The sequence below is a fragment of the Suncus etruscus genome, chromosome 13 (assembly GCF_024139225.1).
Source record: "Suncus etruscus isolate mSunEtr1 chromosome 13, mSunEtr1.pri.cur, whole genome shotgun sequence".
Taxonomy (NCBI): Eukaryota; Metazoa; Chordata; class Mammalia; order Eulipotyphla; family Soricidae; genus Suncus; species Suncus etruscus.
In genome coordinates this window covers 37,763,270-37,775,417 of record NC_064860.1, presented here as the reverse complement: position 1 = coordinate 37,775,417, position 12,148 = coordinate 37,763,270, and the positions used below count along the sequence as shown (strand labels likewise).

General features: G+C 33.4%; 1 long non-coding RNA gene across 1 annotated transcript in view; it reads right to left on the bottom strand.

Annotated features, from left to right (window-relative positions):
• Positions 1–12,148, bottom strand: part of LOC126026149 (uncharacterized) — a 224,402-nt gene that overhangs the window by 79,564 nt on the left and 132,690 nt on the right. Inside the window, exon 3 of the long non-coding RNA XR_007501576.1 lies at positions 1,211–1,325. This is a non-coding gene — a long non-coding RNA (uncharacterized LOC126026149). The remainder of the gene's footprint in view (positions 1–1,210; positions 1,326–12,148) is intronic.

The window sequence follows — 12,148 nt, the reverse complement described above, 5'->3', positions numbered from 1 at the left end:
GAATTTTAAATGAGGTGTCATTTATTCTTTTGTTTCTTTTTTATTATTGTTACTGAGGTAACTTGGTTTACAATACCGTTAAAGTTTATCCTTTAGGCATTCAATGTTACAGCACCACACCTACCATTCAAGTACAATATCCCTTCTCTACTGTCCTTAGTTTCTTTTTCATTTAATCCTAGTAGAATTAACAAAAATATTAATTCTACCACCTCAAAGATATAATGATGGAGAAGCTCTCATAGATTGCTAAAGAGAATATACATCAGAATGATCACTTTGAAGAGAATCACATTGTTTTTGAAAATTTTAAATGCACTTAAAAGCAGTTCTTTCTCAATGTGAAATCTTGAATCAAAGTGCTGTAGTAGTTGTTATTAGGAAATATCAGATATAATGTCTAATAATGAGAGACACAATAAATTTTAGTAAAATATACATAGTAGGATATATTTTATGTAAGCCATAATGCATGACATATAAAACAAATTTAGAATGATAAAAAATCAGGATAAGTTTATTTTCTTTCAAACTTTTATTAAAGTTTGGAAACTTTCATTTGCAAAAGAAAATAAAGGATTCTTCTGATGTATTTTGAATATTTTGTAATTTGCCTTGATGAGTATTCTCACATGGATATATACTTAGATAAAAGCTTTTAAGCTACATAATTAATAGGTGTATGTCACCCAAACTTTCAACAACACAAAAAAAAGATTAAAATAAGATCAGAAATGCTGCAAATTATAGCTTATGTAACCAAGTGATGACTTATTACATGCCCATATTTCTCTATATAGTTTTATGTATTTGAAATATTTTACATTAAAGATTTAATTTTTTAAAGTGATGACTGCTTCTCCTAACTAGAATTAATCAAGATATAAAAACACACCAGTGTCATCTCCCCTTTTCTTTCCCTAGTGCTGTAACACAATATACTAGATATCATGCACTGAATATTTGCACAAAATTTTTCCTTCTGTTGACTGGAAGTAAACTTTTAATTTATTTCCTGATTATATGTAGAATTTAGTGTTTTTAACTTAAGTTACTTAGAGCTGCCAATACACAAGGACCCTACATGTAGGGTTTTGCAATAATGAGACAGTAGATGTACTGCCAAAAAGTTTTCTAATGTGAATCAACAGGTGATTTGGCATCAACATTGATATTTGTTCACCTCTGTTTGTAGAAAGGGAGACTGTACCTTTTCAATGGTGTATTTCAAGTCGACCATATGGAAAGCAAGGTTTTATTTCAGCCAATTCTCTTTCAGAATGTGGAGGAAAAGTGCCAACCACTGCTACTCTCACCACCAGCCACTGTAAAAAAAACACAGAAACAGAGATATGAAATAAAAAGAAGACCCTCAAAATGGTTTATAAAAAAAGTATACAATATACATCACGGCTTCAAAGGGGTAAATTAATTTTTTTTATATTTCCTCATGCTAAATTAAAAGAATGAGAACAAAAAACGATGATCTTTCAACTTAATCAGCATTTTGTTGTAATTGACAAAAATATAAAAGCCAACTCAAACATAGCTAAAATTGAGAATAAGAAACACATTTCTTTTTATCTGATGAAATATTTTCTATTTCACAGAATTTTATAATATGACCTACTTAACTAAATACTTGTTAAAGGTACAGATCTATTTAAAAAGAACTGTTTTTAGGTGTTACAAATAGAGAAAGCATTACTTTGAAATCATATAATAAAAAATTAATTGAAATAATAATGTCTTTTTACTTGACTCAGATAAAATATAGCTTAGGAAGAAATGTCTCCAAAGTTCAATTTCATCCCTAAGTTTGTTTACTTAGCCTAGTTATTCTAAAAGCGAATGCCCTATTAGATATAATCACATCAATGTAAATTATTCAAATGAGGCAGTTTTGTTTAAAAGAAAGTTTTAAAAATATAGTGTAATTTCTGAGTGTTGCCCGAAGTGAAAGCCAGACCTAGATTTTGATTTAGTTTTTCCACAATTCCGTAGAGTAGCTTTGTTCACATTATTAAACATCTTGAGTCTTATCTCAGTAAACACATCTCTAAAGTGTGACTATGATCAAAAGCCACAGCCCAGTCATCCAACTCCTTTACTGCCCTAAACACTATGAACTAATAAAATTACTCCATTACAGATTTCTTTTCTTGCACTTTTAAAATAAGTAGAAAATAATCAAATAAATAAGTATATAAAATACATACACAAATACTAATCAGTCATCCCTTTAACTAGGAGAAAATATTTTTTGTTGCCATTATCTATTCCCTAATGTGCATTTAAAAAGAGAATCCCCATAAAATGATTTTTTCTTCATCAAAATATAGGATGTCATTTCTCTGCCATTTAAGTTCTATTAAGAAAGAAAACAAAATCATTGCAGAAATCTTATTAAGAACTTTAAAGAGAAAGAAAAAAAGTCACTAAAACTCCAATTAAAATTTAAATTGTTCATTTATATGTTTTTCGTCTACAGAAAATGACAGCCTCCTTAAAGAACCATCAGTTCCTTTTCCAGCAATAGTATATAGTTAACCATATAATGTGCATGGACTTTTTTCACACCCTTTCCACCTATCTTAGGAGGTAACAAAGCTGAGTGATAGATTACAACATTTGGGATAGGAGTAAAACATTTCATCTGGGAGATAATACTATGGTCAAAGTGCCAACTTTAGAAGGAAGTTAAGCTCATCACTACCTTGACAAGACATTTAATTCCTCAAGGTTGAACATTCTCACCATTTTCACAAAAGACTTTTTAAATAAAAGCATTGGGGCACCAGCCAGAAATAAGTGCGAGAAAGTTAAGTTTTTCACATCAATATTTAAATCAGAAAAGATGCTAGGACTGCCTCCTCAAAGGGGATCTAAAAAGAATACAGGACTCCTATCACCTTGGTGAATAAAAGAGACTCAGCTTAATGAAAAGGCCAAAGTCATAGGAGAAACCTTCCATTGTTTCCAGTACTGCTACTCCTAAAGTATGAACTGAGGTAGCAACCTCCAATCCGAGTCAAGGCTTTTGTTAAAGCCACCGCTAGGCTCTGTGCTGGGAAAGTTGGTACCCACTACACAGCATAGTTCAGGAAACACAAGTGGACCCCCAGAACAGGTGGATGGACACCTCAAACAAAAAGAAAGTTTGAAGCTGCACAATGTCTGAGCACTCCCTGCTGGTAGCTGAGGTTGGAAATTCACCTGTAGTATCTTCTAGATGGCCCTTGAAGTTTTGTGAGGAGGTTAATGGACATACTTCATTTATGGAATGAGAATGAGGATCTGATTGGGCTAAAATAGCTCCAGATGTTTCAATAGGAGGATATTAGGAGAAACTACTGATAAGAGGAACCCTGAGGATTAAAAAAAAAACGTGTGAAGTAGGAATGCAATTTCCATCAACTTTTCTGGCTATTAATATTTTATAAAATATAAACAGTTGTAAAATAACCCCACATACCATATCTCCAACCCCAGGTGAACAAGTGCAAACCAGGCTGAGGGTAAAACACATGTAATCTGGCAGTCTTCTACCAGAGCAAGCTGCCTGCCAGAACTGCCATTTTTATTGGGTACAAAGACCACCCCTGGGTGGAGTAGTAAGGATAGATAGATCAGGCTATCCTTAGCCAATCCCACCCAGGTTTACAAGTAAGAAAATCTCTGTTTTGGGGTAAATATAAGTTGTAAACAAATATACAAAGGAACCAGGGATGATCTTTGTTTTAGGTAAAATGAGGTGTAACCTAAAAACAGTTTCTGTGTGTGTACATGTGTGTAGGAATAAAGGAATGCAGGAGGAAATAAAGCTCTGCAACTCATTTCTTCCTAGAAAGATAAATTCTTGGGACAGTCCAATGTGTTTGAAATATAGCTCTGAAGACACCACTTGATAGATCTACTACACACACCTCAAATTAGCCCTATTTGGTCCTTGATTATATATGAAAGCCTAAGGCAGCAACACTAGTTTCTATCTATTATCTGTTCTGTTTGGGTTCTTCTGTGTAAAAGTAAAATGAAGGTCAAAATGGCAGCATGCTAAAAGCAACAGTTTTCAGCTGCAGAAATAGCTTGCTTGTCATCAACTGATTAATGGTATAGTCAAGCATTTCTATGACATGTACAGTATCAGCTAACTTCAGCAGATAATGGGTCTAGAACAGGAAGATTTAGCAGAGGAAGGCTCAGCAGAGCCAAAACGTCAGCAGGACTTGTTTGTTCCATACTTTACATTGGGCTCTGTGAAAGAAATGGTAGATGACTGCAATGACAAGTTTGTGACAAGCAAGTCATTTGTGCAACTGGTGCACTCCTGTTTTTATCTGTTTACCATTCTAACTTGTGAATGCCATTTCAAGCACTTACAGGATTTCTGGCTCCCATTAAGGGGAAATGGTTCCTCCATGTTTAGAATTTTCTGCCTCAAAGAAAATTACTAAGCAATTATTTATCCCTGTGGTCACAATGTAACACAAAAGCACTCCTGAATTGTTTAGTTAGACTCTGAATCATGAAATGGAGTCTTGAGAATTGGATAGCTTGGAGCATCAGAAATTTCTCATCTCGTTTATTGGAATGACTACAAAGCAAGCTTGTGAGAGTCAATAAAGTTGTGGCCAGCCTGAAATACCTTGTTCTTTTGCTCTAGGATCATATATCAAGGCCATATGCCTCAAGGCACACAAACTCACTTGTAATGAGTAGATCCAGAAAAGTCAAGACCTAAGTGATGATATCACAGGCACTGACATGTGATCTTACATCGGACAGTTTTGGTGACAGGACTGCTGTAGCTGTTGAGAAGGGAATTTACACCACCCACTCCTTGTATTCTGAGTAGCCAGAAGACTGATCCAAACTTTGAAAACATTTTACATGTGTGATAAAACGTAATGTCATAATTTAAAATTAACACTGGAGAATATTCTCTGTAGATAGACTCATAGTAAATGGAGTTCCTGAGAGATTTTTGATTAAGAATTTAAGATTATATTATTAAATTCTTCATCTAAAGTCACAGAGTCACTTTTGGCAAGTCATTTGAACCTCTCTGGAGAAAGTTATAAAGTAATAACAACTTTTGCTTATTCACCTGATATGAATTATCTGAATTTAAGTGATGCAAGGTGAAGAGTGTCTTCAGGACTCAAGAATTGCGTTTTTTAAATGCTATTAAGCATTATTATATAGTTAAGTAGTTTTCCTATGATTTGAGTTTTTGTCCATTATTGGTAATTAATTTATAAAAATATACTAAATATTCCCAAATACACATCTTAATAAACAAGGAAGAAAAAGGTTTTAAAGCAGGGACAGAGATACTCATACTATCTATGGAAAATATTAAAAGCAGAAGAGAGGATGGAATATAAAGAACCAGACAGAAAGTTATGGCGTAAATTGAAGCAAAGTTTGTAGGGGGTGACTGATAGTAAATGCGATGGAAATGGATATTAATCCTTGTTAAATAAAAATACAGTTAGTGGTAATTTTCTTGACACACATTTCACAACTTACATAGGTAATACCATCTTTCCAACAACTCCATGGTGTGTTCATCATCATTCTTTTCTTTTAGAAACAAAAATCCAATTTAGAAAAATTGAATGAATTTCCAATAGATTTGCAATTAGGAGAGAATTGAGAGTTGCTTTCCCTTGGTTCAAAGCCTTTATATTCAATCATCTAGTTCAGAAGATTTTTTTTTATTATAGTTTACTAAAAACCATTTTAATCTGTAAATGTAGATAATCAAGAATTTGATGTAAAAGGGCTCATCAGATTATTCTAGATGTAGCTATATTACCCTCTTTTAGGCCTCTAGGAAAACTGAGATGTACTAAGATGCCATTCCTTTTGCTTTGGCCTGACAATTCCTAATTTAATATATTAGTGAAGAGATGAAAATAACTATAAATGAATCCATATTTTCTTGTGTACATGCCAAATTCTTTTCTTTTTCTTCAGTCCGCCAGACTCTGTTTCTCAGGGAACTTCCTTTTTTTTAATTGTCTAGTCTTCCTTTTCAGGTAAGGAAAGGGGTAGATTTATTTTTTCCTAGGCAAGGATCAGGGAAACATTTTAAACCTCAAACTTTGTACAGAATATACCCTTTACTCCATTTTCTTATTTTCTTTATTTTTAAGTCATAAAACATTATATTTTATTATTTTAGGTTTCTTATAACAATGTATTTTGCATACTTTAAAATTTTATTTTACTGAAATTATTGTGATTTACAAAATCCTTCAGAGTAGGATTTCAGACATAGTAATGAATCAAGGCCAATACCACTACCGTTGTTGACCTCCCTCCAGTAATGACCTCAGAGTGCATAATATACCACCACCCTTTGCCCCTGGCCTGCCAGTATAAAAGGCCCATTTTAAATTTAGATTGTTATAGTTTGGGTCTGTTGATTCTATTGTTATTTACTTTGCTTGCATATATAATTAATTTTTTTCTTTTTTTTTCCCCAACCCCCTTTTTTTTCTTTTTTTTAAATCTCTACCAGTGCACCTAAAACCACATGGCCCTTGACCCATCCTTCTGTTTTTCTCCCTCCTTCTTGATTTTATACAGAAATGCAGATATATAAGGTAAAACAAAGTAATTCATGTTCTACGAAAAAGGCAGGAGCCCCTATCTAAAAGATAAAAAGGGCTGGTAGTTTTTTAAAAAGTTTTTAAAAAGGGGGTGGCAGAAAATAGATGCAGCAAAAGTGGGGGAAATAGCGAAAAACCTGTGGCCTAAAAACAGGAGCCCCTACCCATGAAGTATCCTGCCATAAGACCAAGTACAGGCTCCCGGCATACAAAGTTTATTTTAGTATAATTTATTCTTACATTTACACAATATATTATACTACCAGCATATAATTCAAGAGAGTCACAACATTAATGTACCTCTGGATGCATCAGTGGTCACTGGCCTCATGATTGCTAGTTAAGCAGATGGTTTAAGGGTCCCATTGTATAATAAAAACTAAAGACTAAATCTATGTTTTGTAATGTTAGAGAAAAGAACTTTTAATATGGAGAAGAATATAATATATAAAAGCCTTATCTTCAGATAGAACAAAGATTATATATCCCATTTTATCATAAAAATATATATACATAAAAAACAGTCTTTCTAAAAAATAGTTTATAAAATGAATGGTGACACCATTCTTTTAGTAGTGATAACAGTTTCTATGTGGGGTCATTTTGAGCTAAAAGCTGACAAGTAGATTTTTTAAGAATGCAATGGTAGCAATTATAAAATCATTATTCATTAATGAAAATAATGGCAATTTATTGGTAAAAATAAGGAGGGGCAGATTTTTAAGTAAAGATGTCTTAGAAATCTAAATAAAGATATCTTGAGCTCTCTATATAGAATATATATTTACATATACAGGATTTATATATAGGACTTAGAGTTCATATATATATATATATATATATATATAACTTCTATCCACCTAAGATATCATTTAGGAGTTGGACATATAAAGAACTGTATAAAAATCATATTCATCTCATACTTTGGGTGTGGGTCTCAAGCAGTGTCTATCAATAAAAGAGAACCAAAAATACTCATTTCCATAACAAAATATTTTACTTTATTTTAAGATAGACTTTTAAAACAATTTCTCCAAATGTTCTCTTGGTTATTGGACATATAATTTGGTAGATATTTATTTTCTGACGAGGTAAGCATATACATTCTTCCTCCATGGGATTAGACATACTTCCTCAGCACATTTGTCTCACTGTTCTCATTTCTAAAATTTACTGTGTGGTTAGTGAAAAAAATACATGCTAAAGAAAATGAAGCACTGAATATGTTGCTAGGAGAAGAAGACCTCATAATAGTCTCAGAAGAACTCATAGTATTACCTGTTTTAGGTAATAGAACATTTTATTATTAATGAAAAGATAAGTCCTCATTTTAATGCAATTCCAATATATATATATATATATATATATATTTATATAATATGATCCAAATATTTTCTTCTCTCAAGAGCAATAGAATCTATACAAAAATTCTATTTCTCTGTTCTGAAATCATTTTTATTTTTTCCTCTGCCCCAGAAAGGTTTAGTATATAATATTAAACAGTATACAATAAAGAACAGATAAATATATATATACTAATAAAATTCAATATCCAAAGAAAAAAGAGAAATCTTAGCCCAGCAGATAAATTTTACTGACAGTAAAACATGTTTCCAATTCTTCCAGAGAAGGTGCTGAAAATATATTTTATTATATCGAGATGTTTTTTGTGATATAAATATTTTGTGGCTAATGTGGCATATTTTTATTTTTCTCTTCTCAGTTAGGCAAAAAATGTCAAATGTAAAGCCTGAATGATACAGGTTTTAGCACTTGCTTTGCATGCAGCTGACCCTGGTTTGAACCCAAGAACTATAAATGGTCCCCCAGCACCTCCAGGAATGATCCTTGAGCATTGCCAAGAGTAAACTCTGAGCACCACAGGAAATGGCCTCAACCAAATTAAATCAAACTAACCAACAATCAAACATCCAAAAGACCAAACTGATATAAATACAGAAGTTGGAGAGCATACTTATTTCTGTATTAGAAACTACACATACTACTATATTTTACTGCCTATAAATTAGAAACAAAAATAGCAAATACCTTGATGCAAGTCACATTATACATCCATGTAAACCCATGTTCTCCTGTTTCCTCAATTCCCATTCTCGGTATTTGTTTTGTTTTGGATTTGACTTCTACCCTTATATTGCCAGATGATTTCTGATGGTTGGAACCCTTTGACATTCTTTCATCCACACATGTTGTCTAGCTCAATGCAATACTCCCAAGAGGACTATTTCCTACCAAAGATGATGACTGATGGGACTTTACTAAATGATGACTTCTCTATTATGTCAATAAATCTGGAGGCAGCATTTATAGCTGGTCAAATGAACTTTCAGTCCTATAAATGACTAATAATTATGAGGAAAATAAATACATACCTTTCTGAAGTTTACGTAAAAGGCCCTTGAAGTCCTAAATTTGTCCTCAGTTTTGCTGAGAATGCATTGATGCTATTCCTTAGGCATATTTTTTTAGTGCCAACAAAAGCCATCTCACAGTCTTTTATGACAAAAAGCTCATGGCAGCTCATATGAAAGCAAGTACTCAAATGTTAAAAGACCTGAACTGAAATTCCAGATGAGGAAAGATCAGTAAATGATACGAAACATGAGTGAATTTATGGCATTTAGGAGTTATTGTTGGCCTAGTGGGTGAAATGAAGAGGTGGGAAGTGATTCTAACAAGGAATCAAAAGTTTTAGTATAGATTATTTGATATAAGGAAATATGGATTATTTGATTTATGCATGATCAAAAGCTCAGTGAATTGCTCTATATACATCTTAGTTTGGATACATATCCCCAAGGTGAGACTAATGTCTGGTAAACTTTCATCATCCTTTTCCTTTCTTGAAAGTTTATCTTTCGAGGCCAGAAAAATAGCACAGTGGTAAGGCATTTGCCTTGCATGCATTTGATTCGAACAGAAGGTGGTTCAGATCCAGGCATCTCATATGGTTCCCCGAGCCTGCCAGGAGCAACTTCTGAGCACAAAGCCAGGAGTAACCCCTGAGTGCCACCAGGTGTGACCCCAAAACAAAACAAAACAACATAAACCAACAAAAAAAGAAGTTTATCTTTCTAACCTTTTTTTTTAATTTTATAAAGTATGGTTAATTTATGTTGCCCTAATATTGATCTTCCTTACAAACTTTGAAAACTGACATGATTTTGGGTTGCCAATGGAAAAGTTGATATAATCATATTTTCATGACTTAATTATAAATGAGATATTTCATTACAGTGAAGATGTCTGCAAAACATTTAAAATGTAAATATTTTATGTCTCAGAGATAATTTTATCTTTCCAAGTTACTGATACATCTTTTTATGGAGGGGTGGGGGTTGTTCCTAAGCAGTGCTCTGAGAATCTGAGAGTCTGGGGACTACTCTGAGAGTTTGGGAGAAACTTAGTCAACTATGCTGTCAGTCAACTAAACTAGGTCCCAAGGAAGTTATGCTGCTCTGGCCCTGCAATGCTGGTGATACTAGTGCAATCATGGTACACTCAGAGGCTTCCAGAGTCATATCTGGAAAATCTTGGGGACCATGAGGTCTACACTTAGAGATGCCAAGAAAGCCATGTGGTACTAGCAATCAACCATCAAACCTGGATTGGGCAATCTAAGCCCTAATATATTTTTCATGTAGCTATCATACCAGGTTCACACATAAAATATGAATACTTTACCTAGAAAAATCTATATTTTTACCACAGATTTGGCGTTTAATTTAAACACCATGCCAATGCAAAAAAAAACCCACCAAGAATATAAATTTATAATGTACAGTAGGGGCTGGAGTGATAGCATAGAAAGTAGGACATTTGCCTTGCACACAGCTGACCCGGTTCTATGCCCAGCATCCCACATGGGTTCTCAGTCCTGCCAGGATTAATTTCTGACCATAGAGTTAGAAATAGTCATTAAATGCAGCCAGCTGTGCCACCACCCCCTCCCTATCCAAAACAAACAAACAAAACAGACCAACAAAAAGATGCAGAGAAGCAAATGTAAGATGTCCATATACTGTCAGCAAAGTGTTGCCAGTTGTGAAGGGTTTGTCATGCTAATATCCTTTCATTCAGGGATTCATTACTTAGACACTAAGAGCATGATGGTTGGCAGGCACTACATTTAAGTGTGGTTGCAGAGGCTTCTTAATATTGACAGAGTGCCAAATTCTAAGAAACTATTGATGTACACAGTTGGCCACAGCTCTAGACACCTCTCAGACTGTCTTTAAATGTCACAGAAAAATGACTTTTCATAAAACTGGTGGAGATAAAGGAAGAGCTAGAAGAGATGAAACAGTGAATGAGAGGCAGAACAAGGAAGAAAAATATAAGGAAGAAAGAGAGAGAAAGAATGAATGAAGGAAGGAAGATAGAGAAAAATAGAAAAAGAAAGGAAGGATAAAAGAAGGAAATAGAAAGGAAAGAAGGGAGGGAGAGAGGAAGTGAAAGAAGAAAAAAAGGAAGAGAAATGAAAGAAACAAAGAAAACCATTTTTTCATATCATAGACATGAAAGCATGTACTTTTCATCTCTAAAATGCTTTGCAAAAGAATCCAGATGAAGAGATTGGAAAGAATTCTGCCAGCAAAGCATTCAAACACCTTATATATTTCAATTCTATATTTAAAAACTTAAAGTTAATCTAGATGTTATAGATCATCTTCAACAAACTATTTCTGAACAAGCATACAGTTAAAATAAAAATGTCATAAAATTTGATTTTAGAAAAAATAAAAATAAAGAGACTATGAGGTACAAATAAACATGACTCTGAAAAAGTTCTCTATACTAGAGAGGTTAAAAGTCAAGATGCCATGAAATCCCTTTTTCCTAAGGCATAGATGTGCCTTCTGACAGTTTCCTTTCCAGAGTCCCCCTGAAAGTGGTGACACCTAGTGGGTTTATAGAAAGCTATTAAGTAATACCTTCTTCCCTTTACTTTCTCCCTGACTGTGCCACACACATTTTTCCAGGGATATACATGAAGTGGTTCTTTTTAGGACACATGTTAACAGACATGAACCACAGCTTTTCAGAGAAATAATGTGTAATTCTCTGTATTTCAAATGTAAATAAAGCTTTTATTTACATTGAAACTATTCCATTTACCAAAGGCACCTTCTTTTGACTTTCATCCACTGTGCCATTAAAAGTAATCACAATTTTGGGCCAGAGATATAGTACAGCACACGACTAAACTAGTTTGATCCCTAGCACCACATATGGTCCCTCAAACACAGGAGTGGCTCTTGAAAATAGACAAGAGAAGTTTGGAGTACTAACCAGTGTGACCTCCACCCTTCAAATCAAAACAAACAAACAAAAAAACCCACCACAATATAACAAAAAGTCACCATATTTTCATGGTTATAATATAGTCTGCTTGTATCTTTACTTTTCATTATCAGTTGTGTTATGATTCACATTTTTACATGAAAACATCATCAGGTAAATGCCAATTAAAAATTCTTCTATTCAAAAACACATGGATTTAA